Source organism: Culex pipiens, chromosome 2 (assembly GCF_016801865.2).
Source record: "Culex pipiens pallens isolate TS chromosome 2, TS_CPP_V2, whole genome shotgun sequence".
NCBI classification, from domain to species: domain Eukaryota; kingdom Metazoa; phylum Arthropoda; class Insecta; order Diptera; family Culicidae; genus Culex; species Culex pipiens.
This window is the reverse complement of record NC_068938.1, coordinates 44,791,679-44,813,830: the sequence shown is the minus strand read 5'-3', so window position 1 is coordinate 44,813,830 and position 22,152 is coordinate 44,791,679. Positions and strand designations below refer to the sequence as shown.

General features: G+C 39.4%; 1 protein-coding gene and 1 pseudogene across 1 annotated transcript in view; one reads left to right on the top strand and one right to left on the bottom strand.

Annotated features, from left to right (window-relative positions):
• Positions 1-22,152, bottom strand: part of LOC120423477 (putative uncharacterized protein DDB_G0286901) — a 68,096-nt gene that overhangs the window by 14,661 nt on the left and 31,283 nt on the right. The gene's annotated exons all lie outside the window — the stretch shown is intronic.
• On the top strand, positions 4,887-6,571 carry LOC128092800 (general odorant-binding protein 45-like; annotated as a pseudogene).

Sequence of the window (22,152 nt, the reverse complement as noted above, 5' to 3'; positions counted from 1 at the left end):
AGCAACCGTATGAGTATAAAACGGTTGCTTCACGTGCTCTTCTAGCATGTGATCAATCTTGGGATATTCCTTTGCGCCTCTTCCCAAAATACTTTCCTCGTGTCTTCGCATGTAAATAATGCCCAGCCGATCGGTATTGCACTGCAGTCCAGTCGCATTGTCCAGATCAGAGCAAAGGGAACACCGCAAATATAGCACCACAAAAGACAATAGGGACGTGGCGTTACATCGTGCTGCCACCTGGTTTTTTTAAGCGCAAGAGTGTAAAAGTGCTGAGTCATCGTCTAAAAATAGACGGCGTCCTATCTCGCCCAGCAAAATGAAGTCGATAAAGCAGTCGGTTTCGATGAGAAAAAGTGGAAAACGTGGTCTAAAAATAGCGACGCCATCCCCCTATTGTCTTTACAAGACCCCGCGCGGCAAATAATAGCTGCTGGGAAGAGCTTGAAAAATGACACGAAAAAATTGTCACCGCGGTTCTAGCGATACATAGCGCACAAGGCACAAGGGATGGAGTTTACAGCATCTGGATGGAACAGCACCTTTCCTCTCAATAGGAACTGTGTTATAGATCTGGAAATGCTTAATAACAGTAAAAATGGGTAACACGATACAATAGTCCTTGTAATCAGGATTCCGTGTCTTAATACTCAAACAGAAAAAAAAAAAAATGATAGACTTTACTCCAATCGACAACATTAAATTTAGTGAATTTCCTGCGAAAGTTGTAAATATCGGGAATAAGTGACATGATTCTGTGCTAAGAAGCCAGGCGCCTCCATGTTTTCATTCCGAGAGAGATAAATTCAATGGAAGCGCTTGGTTTCTAAGAGTGATTTCATAGCATTTATACTGAAATTTACAACTCTATTCCTAAACAGGAAAAATACTGAAATTAATTTCTGTTGATTAGAGCGTGTTCAAATCCTCAAATCCATCATACCTTGACACAATTGAAGCATTTTTTGGCCAAAATTGAAGACATTTTTTGGCCAACATACCAAAAACTCATCTCCCATTCAATGGCTTGCAGACCTTATTTGGTCAATATTTTTGACGTTTGAGGTAAGAAAACGCATTCAAAGCACATTGCAATTATTGAATCAAAATAAAAATGAAATCTTTCATTTAAAAGACCACATTGAAATTTGAAAAAAGTTACATTTTGGTGAAGCTTCGGTAAGAATTGGTCATTTATGTTTAATTTTAATTTACCAAAAGTTATTCCTATTTCTCTTACAAGCATTTAAAAAAATATTTTCAAAGTCTATTCTCGTCTGACGAGACTTCCCTGTCAAAAGCAACTTCCATTATAGGCCTTAATTGTTTTCTTTCAGCGCACTTTTGTGGCTGCCAGTTCATGTTATTTGAAACAAACATTTAGGACTACAAAACGTAGCGTTTCCAGCCTCCTGGCATCACTGGCTCACTCTTACACGCGCTGCTGGTGGTGTTGGTGGCAGGCCTTTGTTCTTTATTTGCCTTCGCTTCTCGCTCGGTTTTCGTCGGCCTTCGACGAGAATAGGTTAAAACGTCAAGTGACTCACGGGCGTTTGTTTTTTTGATAGTGCTTGCAAATAAATTACATGATTCGGTCTAATTTTTCAAGTGAAAAGCTAAAGCATCTGCAAGAGATTATATTTCCGGTAGTTTGAAGCAATTTGGTATCTTTAGCGCTGTGAAAACGTTAGCGCAAGTGAAAAGATGGTTATGGCGACTTTCGTTAAGCTCTCAACTTCTATGTTCACAAGCAACGTGTTGAGAAATGGTACCACAAAATAGAAATTTTGATTAAAAGTGCATTAAATTTGATCTTGTTGGCCAGTAAATGGCATAAATGTGTGTGTTTAAAAAGAAAAAAAATCGCACATTTCTTTTTCAAGAAAGAGCAAAGTCATCAGGTTTTAACGAAAATCGTATTACGCTTAAAGCATTTTTGTTTAAAGTTGACTGTCCGTCCCCAAACAGGATTATTCACTTTCGGACAGCTCCACCGGAAGATAGCCTCTCTTTTGTTTGCTATCACCGGACTTCTACCGGAATGCGTTTGAGTGCAGTTTGTTGTTTCGTCTTCTTGACAAATTCCGCTCGAACGAGACTCCAGTCAGCTTCTTAGGGTTTGTTCAAAAATTACGTCCATGAATAGGGGGAGGGGGGTGGGGGTCTGGGGTTTGTGACAGCCCATGTTAAAGGTATAGGAAAATTGCGTGACAGGGGGGAGGGGGGGGGGGGGGTCTGAAATCCCGAAAATCTCTGGACGTAATATTTGAACAAACCCCTATGAACAGGGAAAGCCTTCTGAAACGTTACCGAGACCCATAGGCATTTGTCCTCCTGCTTGAAACCTCTGACGCGGTTGATTCATAGCAATGACTGCTCCATTTTCATTCCACGTCCGAAGGAATTTCTTGGAAATCGCTCTTTCTCCGTCAAGGACCGTGCGTCTGCTGCCTCCTCAAGGGTCATCGTCGCGCACCATTGTAACGTGGTGCTGCTAAACCACGGAACCGTGCGCCGTTTCCGTGCCGACTAATTGCGTGAACGAACGCGAGTGATTTACGGTCTCGTAACTCTTCCCCGTTGGAGTTATGCACTCTTTTCTGTTCCCCTCGAGAGCGTCGGCTTTTAGCCCAGGAGAATGCTTCCCGTTTTGCACTCATTTCGCGAGTTGCCATTTTCATTTGCAGCCGTCCCGGTTAAAATCGCCGACGAGAGATTGCAATTTGCGCCCAGCAAGTCTCGGCGGGGTCATCCATAAACTGGGTTGTGACTCAAAGAAGACTTTTCTTATTTTCAAAAAATAAATATTTTAGGAGGGTATCACGTAATTTATGAAAAAACCCCCGTCCATCGAGGACGCCGTGAAGACGACTCCGAACAAATGCAACGACGAGGGGGCCGCAGACGATAATCATCGCCTTGATTTTATGCAGCAAGCAAACACACCATCCCCCCATTGTACACACAAGCGATGCGATGCGGGCTGCATACCATTCGGGCGCGCATATGTTTGGCCTGCATTTATGCAACGTTGGCAGAGCGGAGGAGCACAATGAATGATGGCAAGGCAAGCGAAATACAGCAAGTCAGTCGGGGCGTGCACGGATTTGACAAGGTGCGGTGGCGTCGTCTGCGGTACTTGTATACGGCCATCAGGCACTGGGGCTATATCCTTGGCCGTGTACCCCCGGTCTCGTGTGGTCTCCGGAGGAATGGGTTGAGGATGGTGTTTTGAGTGAAAATTTACAACGCGTGCGCGCCGGGTCTGAGATTGATATGTTACTCGTTGGGACAGAACAGGCAACCATCACGGATTGTTTCCCGCTCCCTGGAGTGACTTTTGTAACGGTTGGATGTTGTGGCCCTTGAAAGAGCGAAATTTCTTAATTTTGTTAATCTGTTTAACATTAAAAAGAGAAAACAGAAAAATCGACTGGTTTTTCTTTAATTTAGTTATTGCTTTTTATGAGATTTGATAATATCTATAGTAACAGTTCAATAGGGCGAATCTGCGTTTGTAAACAAGCAGTCTATCCCCCCTTACTTGACATGAACTATCTCTTGAGCAAAAGGGATAGACTGCTTGTTTACAAACGCAGATTCACCCTATTGAACTGTTACTACGGATTTCTAAGATTCGGCTTCAAAAAAGTGTAGGGGGAGAGGGGGTAATATGTACCCCCGGGGCAAAATGCACCCCCTGCTATCATCGGTATTTGGAAGAATTGTCCGGGAAGAAAATCATAGAAATTGGAAGCTTAATATTGCTAAACCATGCTGGAAAAATTTGAGCTTCGTAGTATAAAATCAGCTTAAGTTATTTGCAAAACATTAAAATGTTGTGTTTTCATTTAATTTTCATTGAACTTTCATTATGATTTTTGGACAATATAAAAAGAATTTATTGATATTGTAAGTGTTGAGGTATATATTTTTTACCATTATCTTATTTATTCTGTAGATAGATGAGTCCAAAAACATCAAAAATGCATTTAAATGCATTTTGCAATTAAATTTTCTACAAAAAGCGTAGTCGGGGCAAAATGCACCGCTGTGAAGCTCCTTTGTAAAAACAGCGGTGTCATCTAGTGGTGACTAGTGAAAACTGCTTTTACCCGGTGCATTTTGCCCCATGTTGTGGTGCATTTTGCCCCGTTGTTGTAGTGCATTTTGCCCCAATGTTGCGGTGTATATTGCCCCGCATGGTTGTTTGAAATGAATCAGAAATGTTTTAGAAATTTGATATTTTCGAACAATTTTGAGGATTTTTAAGACTTTTTTCACATGGATGACGAAGAATAATAGTTGGTTTAGAACATCGAACAAAATTCTTCCACAGAAATGCTGTAATGGTTGAGAAATCACAGTTTTTGCTTAGGGAGTGCATATTACCCCCTCTCCCCCTATAACTAAAACTCAAGTGCTCATCAATTTTGATTGGGTTGTCGGATCATTTTTTTTACTTATTCAATGATGAGTCGCATGAAAGATCTGGACATCAATTTCATCAAAATAGCCAAGATCCGGATTAAATAAGTGAATAATTAACAGTAAAGTTCTCATAATTTTTGATAGAGTTGTCAGATCTTCAACCCTTCTTTGAAAAAAAAATTACACCCGTTTAAGGCCAACAACAACTCTCTTCAACTGATACCATCCAGGTTTCGAGTGAACGAGGATATTGCTTCGCACTTGATGCCTTACACCACCGACCACGGATCATGGATTGCACGTTTATTTTTAGATCGATGGTAAACTATGTGGAAACGTTTACATCCCGGACACCACAACCTATTTCACCTACGTGAAATACGTTTTGCGTACATTTTAAATGTTTTGCTGTAAAACCTTTCCTTATTGCAAGCTACAACATACATGTTTCTCACTCCGGCACTCCAACATGATTAATTCTCAACCGTCGGGATGCCACAATAAATTTTCTGTAGCCATGTATACCAGCATGGCCACTAACAACGGTGCCACATGCTGTGTCTACAAGATCCCGGATTTGGTAGCACCAGCCTAGCTAGAACACCACGAAAATTTGGGCTTTGCGGTAAATTCCGGAAGTTATGATTTGATCTATGTTTCGCCAGGTCCGACAAACTCTGAAGCTCCCAACTTGATATAATGCCAGTTCGCACACAATCATTAAAAGTTTCAGCTTCTGCTACGGTGTGGGTTCAGATAGTGATGAAATTTTCGCCAGAAGTGCTTACAGCAAACAATTTCACCAGAGTTTGAAGGTTCCTCTCCGACACACTATCTTCAAAATCGGTCACGATCTCCGTGTTTCACCTTCCCGGGCAGCACGTTCATCGCCAGCATGGTGAGCACATAAATTGCTCTTCCAGCAGGTGATTAATCTCATTACACCTTCGTACCAGTGTGCGCTCCGGTCAACAGAAGTAGCAGCTGCAGCAGAACAATGAAGTTGGTGGCGGTCACCGTTTTCGTGTTATTGACCAAGACGTCTCCATCGCTGGCGCTCGAGGGAAGCTTCCGTGATGCGCAAGAACGGTGCTTCCAGTACCTCAACGTGCACGACTCGCGGTGGGAGGAATTCCAAGACGTCAGCAGTTATCCGGCGGACGAGCAGGCCAAACAGCTGGTGCGCTGTATTGGGCTGATGTTGCGGTTTTGGGATGACTGCGAGGGCGTCAATGCGGCGGTCATAAAGACGTTTTTTCAACCGGATTGCTCCGACCAGCGGTACTTGAATCGTACCAACGAGTGTCTGCAGGATATTCGAGTCCAGAACGTGGCGGGTTCCGAAACGTACGACGTGCTGACGGTGGTCTTCGAGACGTTCCACTGCTACTATCATCAGTACGGAAACTTGGTCGATCTGCCGCAGTTTATCCCTTGGACGGCGAATGAACTGCTCCAGATCGAAGACCTGTGTCGAAACATCCTAACCAGCTCACCACCCCAACCAGTGGATGACCTCGGCCGTCCTCCGTGCCTGAGTCAGTGCTTCTTACTGCAAGCAGGGTTCTGGAGTGCCTCGCAAGCAGTGCTGCTGGATCGAGTTCACTTGCAGTACGGTCGTGGAGAGGAGCAAGACGTCTTCATCCGCAAGGTCACCAACTGTGTCGACCTGTACCGTCAACAGCACGACAACAGCTGCATTCTGGCGGATCAATACATGAGACACTGTTTCCATCACGAAAGTTTCATAAACCGATCAACTCCATCTCAGTGTGTAGCAATTTAGCTTAATTTCTTAAACGATAAGCATAAAGTACGTCAGAAAGCTCCAAAAAACCATTATTCATTGCATTTTTTATGTCTGGTTCTCTACAACCACCCCCGCCCTTTCCACCCCGTTGGCGCCACACTTCTTTGTTATTTGTGTCTTGTTGCCCTTTCGGATGCCATCTTCTTTTGGCCAAGTTTAGTACCACCCACCCCTGCCACTCTGTGACTGTGGGCTGCGTAGGTGGATGACTGCGTTATTCGGTGAAAATCCTTGCCTGCCATGGTACTTTTTTTTTGCGCTTTACACAGCTTTCACGAAAGTGATTATGAAGCAATTTGGGATTTGTTTGGTTCTGGCAGGGAAGTTTCCAGTTTGGATGAGATTTCAAAAGGGTCTTTTGGGGTTGATTTGGGATGCTTTGCGTTTTTTTAAACAGTTACACCTACGTGAAAGACCTCTGACAATCATTGTCACATAATTTTTGACAATAAAAGTTGGCAGAAGAGAATCAGCACAATTTTATGTGGTTTTTGCGGGAGTGAATGAATTTGAGCCAAATAGAATAAACAAATCTTTGCGTCATTCTCTGCCAACTCACACAGCAGTTGCCCCGACCCCTCTTTGATTTACGTGAAACTTTTCCTAGTGAGTAATGTTGGTCTCTGATCACGAATCCGAGCTCCATTTTTCGATATCTCGTGACGGAGGGGTGGTACGACCCCTTCCATTTTTGAAAATTATAAAAAAGACGAGTTTTTCAATAATTTGCAGCCTGAAATGGTTTGGTGATTTGGTGTCAAATAGACTTTTATGTAAAATTGGACGTCCGATTTGATGGCGAAATGGTTTCAAAATTCTGCCATTTTTCGTTACTTGACTGTGAAAAAATTGGAACGTGTCATTTCATGGGATATTCACAGTAGGGTAGAGTAGTCATCAATGAGACACGGGGAACAATGATAAAATGGCTCTCAAAAGATGTAGTTTCAACCAATCTGGCTCATATTTGGGGGAAAGGTGTATCTACTAGATACACGTCTGCCATAATAGTGACTTTGGTTATGGACGCTCCCTTGCAAAGTTATTCATACATGTTTGATTCTGGGGTGTAAAAGTAAATTTTGACTAAAAATTACATTTTCGCTCATAGGCTACCATTAACACAAAAACTAATATTTCTCCAAATTTCTTTCGTCATTTCACAGGGCATGAGTTGGGCTACAATGTCCTTTTATTAGGTTTGACCAAAAATTAGAATATACCCAGAATCCAGGGCTGTCTCATTGTTCCCCACTCTTTTCGGCCCATGGGTAACAATGAGACACTTTGATTTTTCTTCAATAAACTTTTCAAAATCTATGGAAATCTTTCAAAACATGAATTGGAAGTGATTTTTGGCATATTTATTGAGTTTGAACTTCATTTAACCAAAAATATAAAGTTATTTCGTAAAATATATGGATTTTACAAAATTTAAATACTTTTTAGTATAACTTTTGTTAATTGAAGTTTCATGTTGACAAAATTGTTTGAAAATGTTCAAAGCAAGTCTCCTGCAATGGAACAATATAAAAACATGATGTTTTACTAGAAAAGTATTGATTTTTGTAGAGTGTCTCATTGTTCCCCAGCTGTCTCATTGTTCCTGCCAAGTGCGTCTACAATGAGACAGTTGAATAACTCTGGCTGTAGACGTCAGATCGATCTCATATTTTGGTCAATGTTAGAACACATTAAAAGAAAGAAAATGCAACAAAAAGCTCATTAAAACATGCTGATGAAAAAAATACAAAAATCGTTGAAAGTTAAAAACCAAAAGTGTCTCATTGATGACTACCCTACCCTACTATTCCCAGAAGGAAAATTTTTCATTCAGAACAATTTTTTTTTTCATTTTTAAATTTCGTGTTATTAATAACTTTGCAGGGTTATTTTTAGAGTGTAAGTTCTACAAAGTTCTAGAGCAGATAATTACAAAAATGTTGATATACAAAGATAAAATAACTAATCTGGGTTAATTATTGCTGCTTCGAAAGGTACATAAATTTCCATAAAATGATATGTTCTATTTTATTACAGTTGAAATATAAAATATGGATACCTGGGCAGACGGTAATCACAAAATTCATGCCATTTCAAAAACAAATACTGTTAAAATAACAGAAAGTGTTATGGAATCTTCTTGAAAAATCCATGTTTGCATAACAAAATTTGTTATTGGTCTGATATTGGTTGAAAGCAAAAACAGTTTTGTAATAACATTTTTTGTTATGAAAGAATACCTCTAACTGTTATTGGGATGATCGGATTAGCTGTTAAAATAACAAAAAAATAATAACAACGATTTGTTCGAAGAATAACTTAAATTGTTATTAGTCTGTTATAACAATAACAATCCAATAACAAAAAAAAAAATAACGACGAATATCAAATCTTGCTATAAATAACATAAAATGTAATTGACCTAGTAATTTCAAATATCAAAAAATGTTTTTCCAAAGTTATTTCCGTCTGCTCGGGTAAAAGCAAAATATCACCCAGTCAACTCAATCGGAATTCTGAAACGGAATGCAATTCGAATCGTTTACGTATTCCATTTCAAACGTAACAACCGGTACGTACCTAGAATCGGTTGTTGCGTTTGAAACGGAATACGTAAAAAAACGAAACTATTGGCACTACGCCCCCCGGGGCATGGCCTTCCTCTAACGTGGGATTTCTGCTCCAGCGCCTCTGACGAGACAGGAGAAACCGGGACCGACGTTTTACTTCACCATCCGATAGAAGCTCAGTGGATAAGGCGGGAATCGAACCCGCGTCTCATAGCATCATCGGGATCGGCAGCCGAAGCCGCTACCCCTGCGCCACGAGACCCACGGAATACGTAAACGATTCGAAATGAATTCCGTTTCAGAATTCCGATTGAGTTGACTGGGCAGGAGTGAAACGCCATGTCAAACATTATTTTAAAAATATCCGACGTGTTAAATCATTTATTTTAATGAACAGTGGAATAAACAAATTTATTTGGACCAATTTTCTTGAAAAAACATCTATCCATAAACCACTGAAGATACAAAAAATAACTACAAATTAAACTCTCGACAATGTTAACAACTTCTAGTACAAATTGTTGCATGCTACGCCACAACTCCATCGAAATCAATTACTCAATCAAATGCCAGAGAACACATGGGCAGTACCATCAGCTGGTCGGTACAAATAGTCCTTCCCCGGGAAACTAACAAACTTTTCCGAGTTCAAAGTTAGCCACACCGTGAAGATAGAAGGGGAAGTTGTTGTTTTTCTCGCCGTCCTCTAATCAATCAGCCACACGAAACAAAAGTTTTCCGTTCCATTTCGGAAGTGAAATTGGCTGCTCGGCTTTTGGAATGAGCTTTTCTTACACTATTTTTCGTCGACATGTTATTTTGGGATGCTGCTCCTGCTACTGACTCGAAACACGGATGTGGGAAAAACTTTCTGACATTTTTATGATTGGATGGATTTCTTGGGAGCAGCAGCCGCAGCAGTTGGTGGCTCCATTTCGACTGGGCTGATCTTTTTTGGGGGGGCTTATCCGGTTTGGGAGATGTTAACTTGATAGTTTAATGCTTTCACGAGTGAGCTCGGGGATGAGCACCTCATAAACTGAATAAATGATGGAACCGAGAACAGTTGGTAAAGTTTTGCCACATAATTTGATTGAAAAACGTTGGCAGGGCCAAAAATCGATGTTTGTATTGATTGTTATCCGAGCATTCGTTGGAGAAGGTTGTCTGATTCAACATGACTCGTCGCGTCCCGGCGCAAAACGCCGGCAATATCGCCCTACCTGCGGCTCAAGCAGGCAAAAAAGTGGGAATTTCCAAAAGGAAGGTTGAGGCCTCAACTGATGGCCAAAAACCGGGGATTTCCAAGAGGAAGGTGCTTTTGGAAGTGACATCGAACAGCAAAAAGACGAAAAAGAGCGACGGTACTGTACCGATGGATGAGGAGGAGGAGAACTCTTCGTCGCACGAGGAGCAGCTTTTGAAGAACAACAAGTTCGCTGGACTGCCTGACGAGGACCAGGTAGCGAAAGCAAAGGAGAATGAAGTGAAACAGCGAAAGGAGAAACTGCCTCCTTTTTATGTGCGGCAATCAGCAGCAACGATCGACTTTCGAGCGGGGCTGGTTGAACTCATCAAGTCTGGGAAAGTCCTAGGCAACATTCGTCTGTGTCAGGACGGATTTAAGGTGCTGGTGCAATCCAGGCAGCACTATCTACTGGTCAAGGAATACTTGACCGAAAACGAGGCGGAGTACTTTACCCATGATGTCGCCATGGATAAGCCGTACAAAATCGTCGTCAGAGGTCTGTACGACATGCCAGTGGAGGAATTAGCTGCCGAGCTAAAAGTTTTGAAACTGGATGTGTTGGCCGTGCACAAAATGAGCCGACGCAACAAAGACATCAAGTACCGTGACCAGCTCTACCTGCTGCATTTGGCTAAGGGATCGACGACGCTTCCTGAGCTGAAGGCAATCCGAGCGGTTTTCAACATTATCGTGTCGTGGGAGCGATACCGACCAGTGCACCGTGACGTCACACAATGCTTCAACTGCCTGGGCTTCGGGCATGGAGGTAAGAACTGCCACCTAAAGCGTCGTTGCGCCAAATGTGGTACCGATGCGCACATCACATCCCAGTGCATCCAAGATTCGCTGGTGAAGTGCCTCAACTGCAACGGTGAGCACTCGTCAACCGACCGAAAGTGCCCCAAGAGAGCTGAGTTCGTGAAAATTCGGCAGCAAGCATCGACGAAGAATCAGCCTCAGCGTCGTAGAACTCCTCCAGCCCTGGTGGAGCAAAACTTTCCACCTCTTCAACCGCGACGCCAGGTCCCGAACTTGGCACCGTTGCCGTTGGATCCCAGGAAGAGAGCTGAGATGAATCAACCGCGGCCGGGTTCCAGCCAGGAGCCGAGACCGCCACCACCGGGCTTCAGCCAGGAGCCAAGACCAACCCAAGAACCAGCAGTTGAGGAAAATGGTAATGATCTTTACACCTCAACCGAACTCCTCAATATTTTCAAACAGATGTCCGCTGCACTGCGTGGATGCAAAACCAAGACCCAGCAGATTGAAGTGCTGACCTCGTTCGTCATCCAGTATGGATCGTAGGTCCCTCAAGCTGCTGAATTGGAACGCTTGCTCCATTAGGAGGAAGAACTTAGAGCTGGTGGATTTTCTTCGCGAGAAGGAGATCGACGTAGCTGCCATCACGGAAACTCATCTGAAGCCCGGTGAAAAAGTTTATCTGCAAAACTACAAGATCGCGACGCAGCTCGACAGGACCACCTCTGGAGGAGGAGGTGTGCTTGTCGCTGTTCATCGTGATCTCAAGCCACGCCGGCTGCCACACTTCAAGCTGGATATCATCGAGGCCGTTGGGGTGGAAATTTCCACTTCGGTTGGCCCAGTACTCTTCATTGCTGCATACTGCCCACGTCAGGTGAATGCCAGAGATGGTTCAGCAGCAAAACTGAAGAGCGATATCCAGAAGCTGACACGGCGGAGCGCAAAGTACATCATCGCTGGTGACCTCAACGCGAAGCATGAAGTTTGGGGCAACAGCAGGAGGAATCGGAACGGAGTGATTCTGCACAACGATCTGCAAAACGGATACTACAACGTTGTGAGTCCAGATCGTCCAACGAGGGTGGCTCGGTCTGGGAATCACTCAATCATCGACTTCTTCATTACCAATATGGCTGAGAACGTGGCTCATCCTGAGGTGTTTGAAGAGTTGAGTTCTGATCACTATCCGGTGGTTGTGGAGGTTGGAGCTTCCGTTACTCCGCAGCGGCAACCAACCCGGAAAGATTACCACAACGTTGACTGGCAGCAGTTTCAGCAAGTGGTAGACAGCAACATCGACTATGATCAACACCCGGAAACTTCTGCTGATATTGATCGTTCGCTGGAGGTGATCCAGCAGGCTATCAACCAAGCAGAGGCTGCCAACGTTCGGGAGGTTCCTGTTAATTTTAAGGTAACTGATATTGACGTAGATACTAAACACTTGATTAGACTTAGGAATGTTTATAGGAGACAATATCAACGGACTGGGGACTATGACAAAAAGATTTCAGTGAACAATTTGAACAAAATCATACAAGACCGACTTGACAATATCAGAAATCAAGAATTTTCAAAACATGTAAGCCAGCTTGGGAATTATTCAAAACCATTTTGGAAACTTTCAAAAGTTCTTAAAAACAAACCAAAGCCTATTCCTCCTCTTATTGTTGAGGATTCTCCTTTGATTACATCCGAGGAAAAGGCAAATGCACTTGGACTTCATTTTGTTAGTTCACATAATCTTGGCGCTTCCATGACCAGCCGTAAAGAAACATCAGTTGCCAATAGTATTTCAACAATCAATGACTCTACCTTTGAATTTCCTGCAGATTCCCATGTTTCTGGTGAGGAAGTCAAAGTTGCAGTTAAACAAATGAAAAATATGAAAGCTCCTGGCTTTGATAACATTTTTAATCTAGTGTTGAAAAAACAGAGTGATCAGTTCTTCCAACATCTAGCCAATATTTTCAATAAATGTTTGCAACTTGGTTACTTCCCCACCAATTGGAAACTGGGCAAAGTCATACCAATTTTGAAGCCTCAAAAAGATCCAACATCGCCAACAAGTTATCGTCCCATTAGTCTTTTGAGTAGTCTGTCCAAACTCTTTGAGAAGGTCATCTATTCAAGGCTTTTGGATTTTACCAACGATAATAATATAATTTTGAATGAGCAGTTTGGCTTCCGAAAGGGGCATAATACTGCTCATCAGCTTACGAGAGTAACTAAAATCATCAAGCAGAACAAGCTTGAGTCTAAATCAACTGCTATGGCTTTGTTGGATGTTGAGAAGGCTTTTGACAATGTTTGGCATGATGGTTTGATACATAAACTGTATTTATACGGTTTTCCAATGTATCTTATCAAAATTATCCAGCACTATCTTTCGGAGAGATCGTTCAGGGTTTTCCTGAATGGGATTGCTTCTGGATTATTCAACATTGATGCTGGGGTTCCCCAAGGAAGTATTCTTGGCCCACTTCTGTACAATATTTTTACATCTGATTTGCCTACTCTTCCTGGTAATGGTGTCTTGTCACTTTTTGCTGATGACACTGCCGTTATTTATAAGGGTAAAATAACCAGATATTTAGTTGGCCGTCTTCAGAAGGGTCTTGACGTTCTTTCCGAATACTTTGGCGACTGGAAAATTCGCATAAATGCAGCCAAAACTCAAACCATCATTTTTCCACTTTCCAAATCGACCCGATTTGTCCCAAAGGATGATGTTTTGATTAAAATGAATGATGTTTCAATACCCTGGTCAAAGGAAGTTGTCTATTTAGGTCTCATACTTGACTCGAAACTATTGTTTCGGCAGCATGTAGACAAAATATTGAACAAGTGCAGCATTCTCATCAGGTGTTTGTATCCTTTAATTAACAGAAAATCAAAGCTATCTTTGAAAAATAAGCTAGCAGTTTACAAACAAATAATTTACCCCGTTATTGAGTATGCAGTACCTGTTTGGGAGTGTTGCGCTAGAACTCATAAATTGAAGCTCCAGCGTGTCCAAAACAAGGTACTCAAAATGGTTTTGAATGTTCCTGGCTGGACAAGATCAAGTGAGGTTCATGAATTAGCAGAAGTAAAAATGTTGGATCAGAAGATTCAAGAAAAATGTTTGAAATTCAGGGAAAAATGTGCTATTTCTGAATACCCCTTGATTCAAGGATTGGTTTAGTTTATTGTAAGTTTAAGTTAGTTTTAGGTTAGGTTATGTTTTCTTAACATTTTTTTTTCCTCATTGTACCTAGTGTTACAAAAATGATAAATCATATATTTTTAAAGTTATGGAAATGAACAGTGTTTAAATCACGAAAAGCAAATTAAAGCTGAAGAGCCACAGCTGACCACTTATTATGTAAACCAAATGTAATTATTATAAGAAAGATTCAATAAAGTATATTTAATTCAAAAAAAATTCGATGTTTGTATCAAGGAAAACAGACGAATCTAAAAAAACTAAATCGATAGTCCTTGCTGCTCGAGCAATGCCAGCACATGCTTTGAAAGCTTCGAAATTACTTGGATGTTCGAGTGTCAAACATTTCAACAGACAGCTGCCTTCTGTTTGCCGTCAGTGTGTAGTGCAAATAGAATCTGTGTCATATCCCTGACATTGCAATACATTCCAGTGTCTAGAAAGGTTTTTGCAAATGGGACATTTTTGCGACTGAATTTATTCAAGAATTTTTTTTTCTAAAGATTTGAAATTTATTCAATTTAAAAAATGTGAGATTATGCGAACAGATAATGTTATTAATCCTTGCATAAACTGACAATTTCTACAGAAAGGTGGTGCAAAAACTCGTAAAAAGATACATTTCGTGTTAAAGGGCCCTCTGCAAATAACCTTTTTTTTTTCATTTTCTTAGACCACTTTCACCAACCTCTTCTTGACTGCTGCAGACCGGAGAGCGGCAGTATGATGTCCTTATTTTATTTTATTAAATCGAGTTGACCGAGTTAGGCCAGGACCAGAACGTGGCGCGCGATGTGGTGTGAATTCGCGATGACAAAACGGACAAGGAAACTCGACAGGAAAAAAAGAAATTTGTAGGAAAAGCGTTGAGCAAAGAAAAGCGGCATTCAAATTGAGCATACGACAAAGCAGTGATGGAAGAAGTGGTCGTCGTCTGTCACGAAGTGTCGCTATAGCAGCAGCAGCAGGTAGAGGACTACGCTGGTGAGTAATTGAGGGTACTCAATCAAATTAAAACTGCTGCGCAGTGGACGGGAAGTGTGTCAGAGAGATGAAAATGGAGACGAATGGTTGTTGAAAAGTTTGTTTGTGTTATCTTTAACAGAAGGAAAAAGAAAGGCAGTTTTTTCTGTGTTTCAGAAGATTGAACATGATTCACTGACAATTTGTTTAGATTTAATGTGAATTTACGACTCTGGCCATGAATAGCCGAAGGCCTTGTAAAAAAATTATCTTCGGATTATCGAATTACTATTGCTCGAGATTCCTCATAAAAACGAACTAAACCAAGATGTCACACAATTTCGCATCATATTAATGTATTTAGGTAGCAGAGGCGCCGACTCTCTTGGGCTAGGGCCGCTAGGGGTGCAGCCCATACATTGTGCCCCCAAAAATTATGGAAGAAAAATATTATGATTCCACATATTTAAAATAAAATTTTAAAGCTGTAGTAAAAATCAATAATGAAAACTTAATTGGAACATTGTTTAACATAGATACAATTCTTGCAAGCCAATCCGTAATTTTATAATATTGTCTTCAAAATCGTTGACATTTTTTTGTACACAACTGTTTACAATTTTTTGTATTTTGATGCAAATGATTTCAAAATCGACAACAATGAAAATGATTTTGAGAGAAAATATCGTCAACATAGATTTTACGGATTTGCTCACAAGATTGTACTTTTTCGATAGGACCTATCAAGTAAGAGAAGAAATCAAAAAAGCTGATAAATTTCATAAAAACCCTTCTTTTGGTCAATTTTGGTAAGTGAAATTTTAATTGCATTAAATTTGTCCAAAATAATGTGAAATAAAGCTTAAAAAACCGTTCCATACCAATTTTCATTAAAAAATACAATTGCAAAGCATTTTTTTCTAAGAAACCAACAAATCCAAATGAAAACTGAGAAAATCTGTTAATTTTATTTGAGGGTTTCGTCCCCCACCCTTCAAAATTTTCATGAAAAATTGGAGAGCAAAAAAATAATAATTATTAAAAAAAATAAAAAAAAAAACTTTTACAGCCGCTGTAATGCTTTGCCCTTAAAATTTAAACCTACAGGTAATATGAACTGAGCCAAGGAAAAAAATCTTTAAATAAAAGATTTGCAATGCCGTTGCGCAAGCACTTCCTTTTCATACAAAATATAAAAAAATAAATTACAAGCAATTCTTTGGATGGAAAAAGTGATTTAAATTCCTTTTTACACCTGTCAAGTTGATTTGCAATCATTAGTTTTTAAAATATCTAAGAATGGACGAAATTATTTTGCCCGCGAAAAAATACTTATTGCGTTACTGTACATCGGAATTATAAAAAAATAAAATATTTTTAAGCTAGCTCAAACAAGATCAAAATTATTATCAACACAGGAAAATGCATTTTGAAATGTTTTCAGGTGGTTTTACGTCTAAATCCGATGTAAAAAAAATTTACCCTCTGATTTTTCGGGCCGATCTTGAAGGGGGAGGAAGCATTGAATAATAATTGCAACGACCAGAAATAATCTAAAAATATCAAATTACAAGTATTTAAGTAAAATTCAATAATAAACTGTTGCTAAAAATGCTGATTTTTTTAAACTTTTTTAAATGCGTTAACAAATAACGCGTGAAAAAAAATATCCAAAATAATGAATAAAAATTCAAGATTTTTTTTAAATCTGCCTTGGTTCATATCTTAAATGACGGAAAATTTAGCTGAGCCACTTTTTTTTCAAGCATTTTTACAAACTGTAATGTTTTTTTATTAAATAATATAAAACCTCAAAGAAATAAAGTTTGAAAACCAAACAAAAAAATCTAAGAAATAAAAGAAAAAAGTCAACAAGGTTTAATTTTTCGAATAAAAACATTCTCTTGCATCTGCCCATGCTTGAATGAATGCAATATCTCACAGTTATATTTTTATGGAAAGTCGATTATATTACACTACTTAAACTTTATAATAAACTGCTCATGTCTTCAAGAACGAAATATTTTTCTATGAATCCTGTAAAAAAAGGATTTAAAGTTTAAAAAAAAATCTCTTGTTGCTTTTATTTATATTGGTATAGAGATATTTGTGCATTTGGTATGCGAATTAGTCAAATTCGTAATCTATGAGAAACTTTAACATAAAAACTCCACCCCTAGTCGGCGCCACTGTGGGTGAATATTTGAAATGAGTTTAAAACGTAATAAAATAAGTTTTGTATTCAATGTTTTCTATCTATTTTTCTATTTTTTTTCCCTATCAAAAAGTGTTCTTATTTTGAATTTCGAAACATATAACAAAAGAGATAGTTTCAAAACTAGTTCACCCTCTCTCGAGGCTGGCTGCAGCAACAATGGAAAAACTCGAGCAAAAATATTGAGTTATACATTTCCTGCGGCACTTGCATCCTTTTCGAAGCACTTCTGGAGGGCTAGGAAAATTCTTGCAGCAAAAAAGGAAATAATTATGACTTGCCATTATTCCTCAAGGTAAAAGTACGGTCCAAAATCCCCGGCAAGCACATAAAATGGACGAGATTTACGGTCTGCTAGCAATTACGCTTTCGCCATTCTTATAGGGCTTGAGAACTTGGGAAAATCTTCACGGTGTAACAACAACGGCGAGAAAAAAAACGGACTTGAGATTTCCCAGGAACGGTGCAAAGTGAAAACTTGTTTTGCAACATTTTTCTTCTAGGTTTTCTTTCTCTGCCGAGGTAAATTTAATTTTCCTATTCACGTTCCAAGAGGCGGCAGGATTTTCCCGGGGAACCCTTGGCTAGATGACGCACTATGTATTCTATAGGTTGACCGACGAGGATGATAACGACGTTGTCTCGATGAATACAAAGTGGTCATTTTCATTTAAGGGGAGGGCTCTTTTTCTCGAAAAGTCCTCGCAAACAAACAGAAAAGTATATATTTACAACCCCTTCTTGGAAGATGATTACTGGCGACCCCAGACTTAAGGCGCGCAACAACTTGGGTTGCGACGATTTTTGCCTTGCCATGGTTCTTGGTCAGTGTCATGGAACGGTGGCGGCGGTGCTTCATTCCGGTAAGTACCGTGACGATGAGCTCTCAGTTCTTGCCCACCCTTCAGTGCAAAGGTTAATGGGAGTTGGATACATCAAAGAGCTGTTGAAATATGAAGATTTGCTCTAATGTTGACCTACCTTGTTCTCTGTACCTTGATGCGAACATTAACAGTAGATAAGTGGACGAGGTCGTACCTGGAAAGAGAAAGGAGATAATGTGGAATTAGATATTTTTGAAGCAAATTATATAACGAGCTTAAAGCTTAAGTTTGAAGCTTTAAGCTCCGAGATGACAAGTTGTCCTCGCAGTTGTCGTTCGTTATCAGTTTCCGGTCAGCCGGGTGGAGGGTCTGCTCGTACCGGAACCGGTCCAGCTCACACAGAGTCACACATACACTATCATCGTTGTGTATTACTCGCTGTGAATGGAGTGCACGTGGCACAGCAGTGAAGAAAATCTACCGCCGGCAATTGCATCTCGCAGGCAACGCAACGGAGCAGAGCAGTCTCTTATTAAGGATGCACTTTAACTCGTGTTTCCCGTAGTGATGATGAACTTTTGAAACTAGACACGAGGCCACTAAATGGGGATACTCTTCCTACCACTTGGGGCGTTGAAGAAGGGTACGAGCTTGAGGAAGTGTCACTTCTGTGAGGATGGATCATATTTGTGACATAAACTTTTCCTGAAATAATCTCGAATTTCATATAACATAAGCTCAATCTAAAAAAAGTTATCGAAATTTTTGTGAAATATTAGTACAATTTTACAACAAGGACAAGGACTTAAAAATATAAATAAAACACTAAAATGAGAATTATACATATTATCTAAAAATGTATTGAACTATCTATTTCCTATAATGTTACAAAACATAGTTTTTGGAAGCGAAACGAAAAATTACCGTCATCAGGCATGACATTGAGTATGGGCACGGGTATGAATCATCAATATGGCGACTTGTATCAGAAGAAAGTGAGGCATTTTCGATAGTTCTCACTGTTCTGTGTTCTGCGTGCACGTCCGCAAATATCGACCACACACATACTAACACAAAGCGGCACCAAGAGGCAAAAGGTAGTTACGAATATTTTTGGCACTTTTGTCAAAAAATATGCGGTTTTGCAAAAACAAATAACAAAACCAACTTTTAAGTGTAGTTCGACTATCAAACTTGTAATTCGTTGCTGATTTGTTGGGATTTTTTTTTAAAATAAAAAGTTTTTTTGCAGCGCCACTTTTGAGCGGACATTTCTGTTGTCACCTTTTGGTTCCTTGGATTAGCCATGGATAATTTCACAGTGTAATAAACAGGGCAGCTACCACCACGCGGCGCCACCGTTTTGATTGAGAAAATGATACGGATTTTTCAGACTAGTTTCAATCCCGTGGTATGGGGGATGAGATTGGGTCATACAAATTTCAGCATTGTTGTATGACCCAATCTCAACCCCCAGACCCAATGTCACCCCTGATGACGGTACTAAAAATCTATCATTGCTGTATTTTGGACTTCTGCTGATTGGTTAAATCCGTGTAATAAAAATAAAGTTTTGACATGTATTTATACATTTTTTTTGCTTTTTTAAAGCGATTGTCTACGCGAGATATCAAAAAAGTGTCCACGTGGTTTGTGGATGGTCCCAAACCGTGGCTTTTAATTTATTTTTTTACTTTTTATATTTTCCCCCGCTTCCTCGACTTTTTCTAGAGTCAGGGACGTAAATTTTAAAAAAATATTTGCATCGGCGCTATTATTTTTTCTTTCACACAAATAATTGAAAGGTTCCACTATTTTATATTATAAGAGAAATTCTCTACGAAATCGGTCGTTTTTTTTTTAATTTTTGTATTTTTTTATCCGGCTGAAACATTTTTGGTGCTTTTGGTATGCCCAAAGAAGACATTTTGCTTCATTATTTTGTCCATATAATTTTCCATACAAATTTGGCAGCTGTCCATACAAAAATGATAGATGAAAATTCAAGAAATTGTATCTTTTGAAGTAATTTTTTGATCGATTTGGTGTCTTCGGCAAAGTTGTAGGTATGGATAAAGACTACACTGAAAAAATGATACACGGTAAAATGTTTTTTGGTGATTTTTAATTTCACTTTTTGTCACTAAAACTTGATTTGCAAAAAAACACTATTTTTATTTTTTGATATGTTTTAGGGGACATTAAATGCCAACTTTTCAGAAATTTCCAGTTGTGCAAACAATTTTGACCGAGTTATGAATTTTTGAATCAATACTGATTTAAAAAAATCGACGTACTGGTCGCAAAAAATTTTCAACTTCATTCTTCGATGTAAAATCGAATTTGCAATCAAAAAGTATTTTAGTGAAATTTTTATAAAGCGCACCGTTTTCAGGTTATAGCCATTTTAAGGTATTTTTTTTGAAAATGGTCGCAGTTAATTTTTTTTTTAAATAGTGCCCATCTTTGCACACTTTTGAAAACAATATTTTTGAAAGGCTGAGAAAATTCTCTATATTTTGCTTTTTTGAACTTTGTTGATACGACGCTTAGTTGCTGAGAACAGCCAAGCAAATGTTTAAAAACAGGAAAATTTATGTTTTCTATGTCTCACCCAAACAACCCACCATTTTCTAATGTCGATATCTCAGCAACTAATGGTCCGATTTACAATGTTAAAATATGAAACCGTCGTGAAATTTACCGATCTTTACGAAACAATATTTTCATTTTTTTTAAATCAAGGATAACATTTTAAAAGGGCCAAACATTCAATATTAAATCATCATCTGGATTGTTCGACGAAACACCGATTTCACTAATAAACTTGCAAGTTAACGTCACACGTCGAAAAATGGCCTGTCTATGCGTAGATGATCTTTTTTTTTAGCAAAACGAGATTAATGGATTTGATTGGTGCTAACATGAGATTCATAAAAAATCTTCTGTCAATTGTTTTTCTTTGCGGAGCTCGGAAGCGATTTTCTTTTGTCTGTTTCGCCTCCACTCTCTTTCGCGGGTGAATAAAGTTTGCAAGCGAAAAAGATTTGTTGCTTTTATTCCATCCCAAGTAATGGGATATTTAAAAATATTTGGAATATGGTTTGAATTACACAGCAAAAAAAAAGTTGAATTTTGGAATGTTGATAATTTGGTAGGTTGAATATTATCTCTTTTTTGAGTAATATTTCCTAAAAAATGTGTAAAAATGTGAACCTGATGAATATTCACCAGAAACTGATGAAAATTCATCATTTATTGATGTAATATTACAAAAAAAAATTACACAAAATCTGTCACCATTTCCTGATGAATATTACCATTATCTTTTTTGTGTAGGGTCACTATTCAGTCCATTCCAATTAAAATATTAACAGCAAATAAATTTTAAATGGGAAAAAGCTACATTCAAATTCTAATAATAAAGTAAACAAAAACCACCCTACCCAAAAAAAAAACAACAAAACTTTCCAAGAAATGTGTGACACACATTGCTGATCCGACGAGCGGATGCCATCCTCATTGCCAACGACACTAGATGGCACTATCGCCGCCATGATTATCTAGTGCATAGTTATGACTAGCTCCTGTCCCACACTCCACGTGTCGCGTCCTGACAACCAACAACAATGCAATGTGGCTCCTCCACACTGGTGAGGTTGGGAAGAGGGGGAGGTTGCTTAATGTGCACTTTGAATTAATTATAATAAATATTAACTCGAGTTTGTGTACCCAAAGGAAGGCATGTGAGCGCTCCACGTGTGAGGAATTTTTCTTTGTTTTTTTTCGCATTTCGAAATTCCAGAGTGAGGATGAATTATGTGCTTCGCGTGTACCCAGTTAAATACAGTTTAATGAGGTTTACTGTCTAGTTGAACTTCTAGTGGTTGCATCCCGGGCCAGGCTAATGTGCTCTTGTGGATGATACTTCTGCTGGGGGGAAATTAGTTTAGTCAAGATAAGCCACGTGCATTACACAAATTAAAGTAGAACAATGTAGATTGGCATAGTTTGAATAACTTATTGGATGTAATGGATTAAAAAAGGCGCTTCAGTAAAACCCTCAATACTTAATTGTTTTTCGCATTTTTCTCAGTCCTTTGATACCTTTGAATCA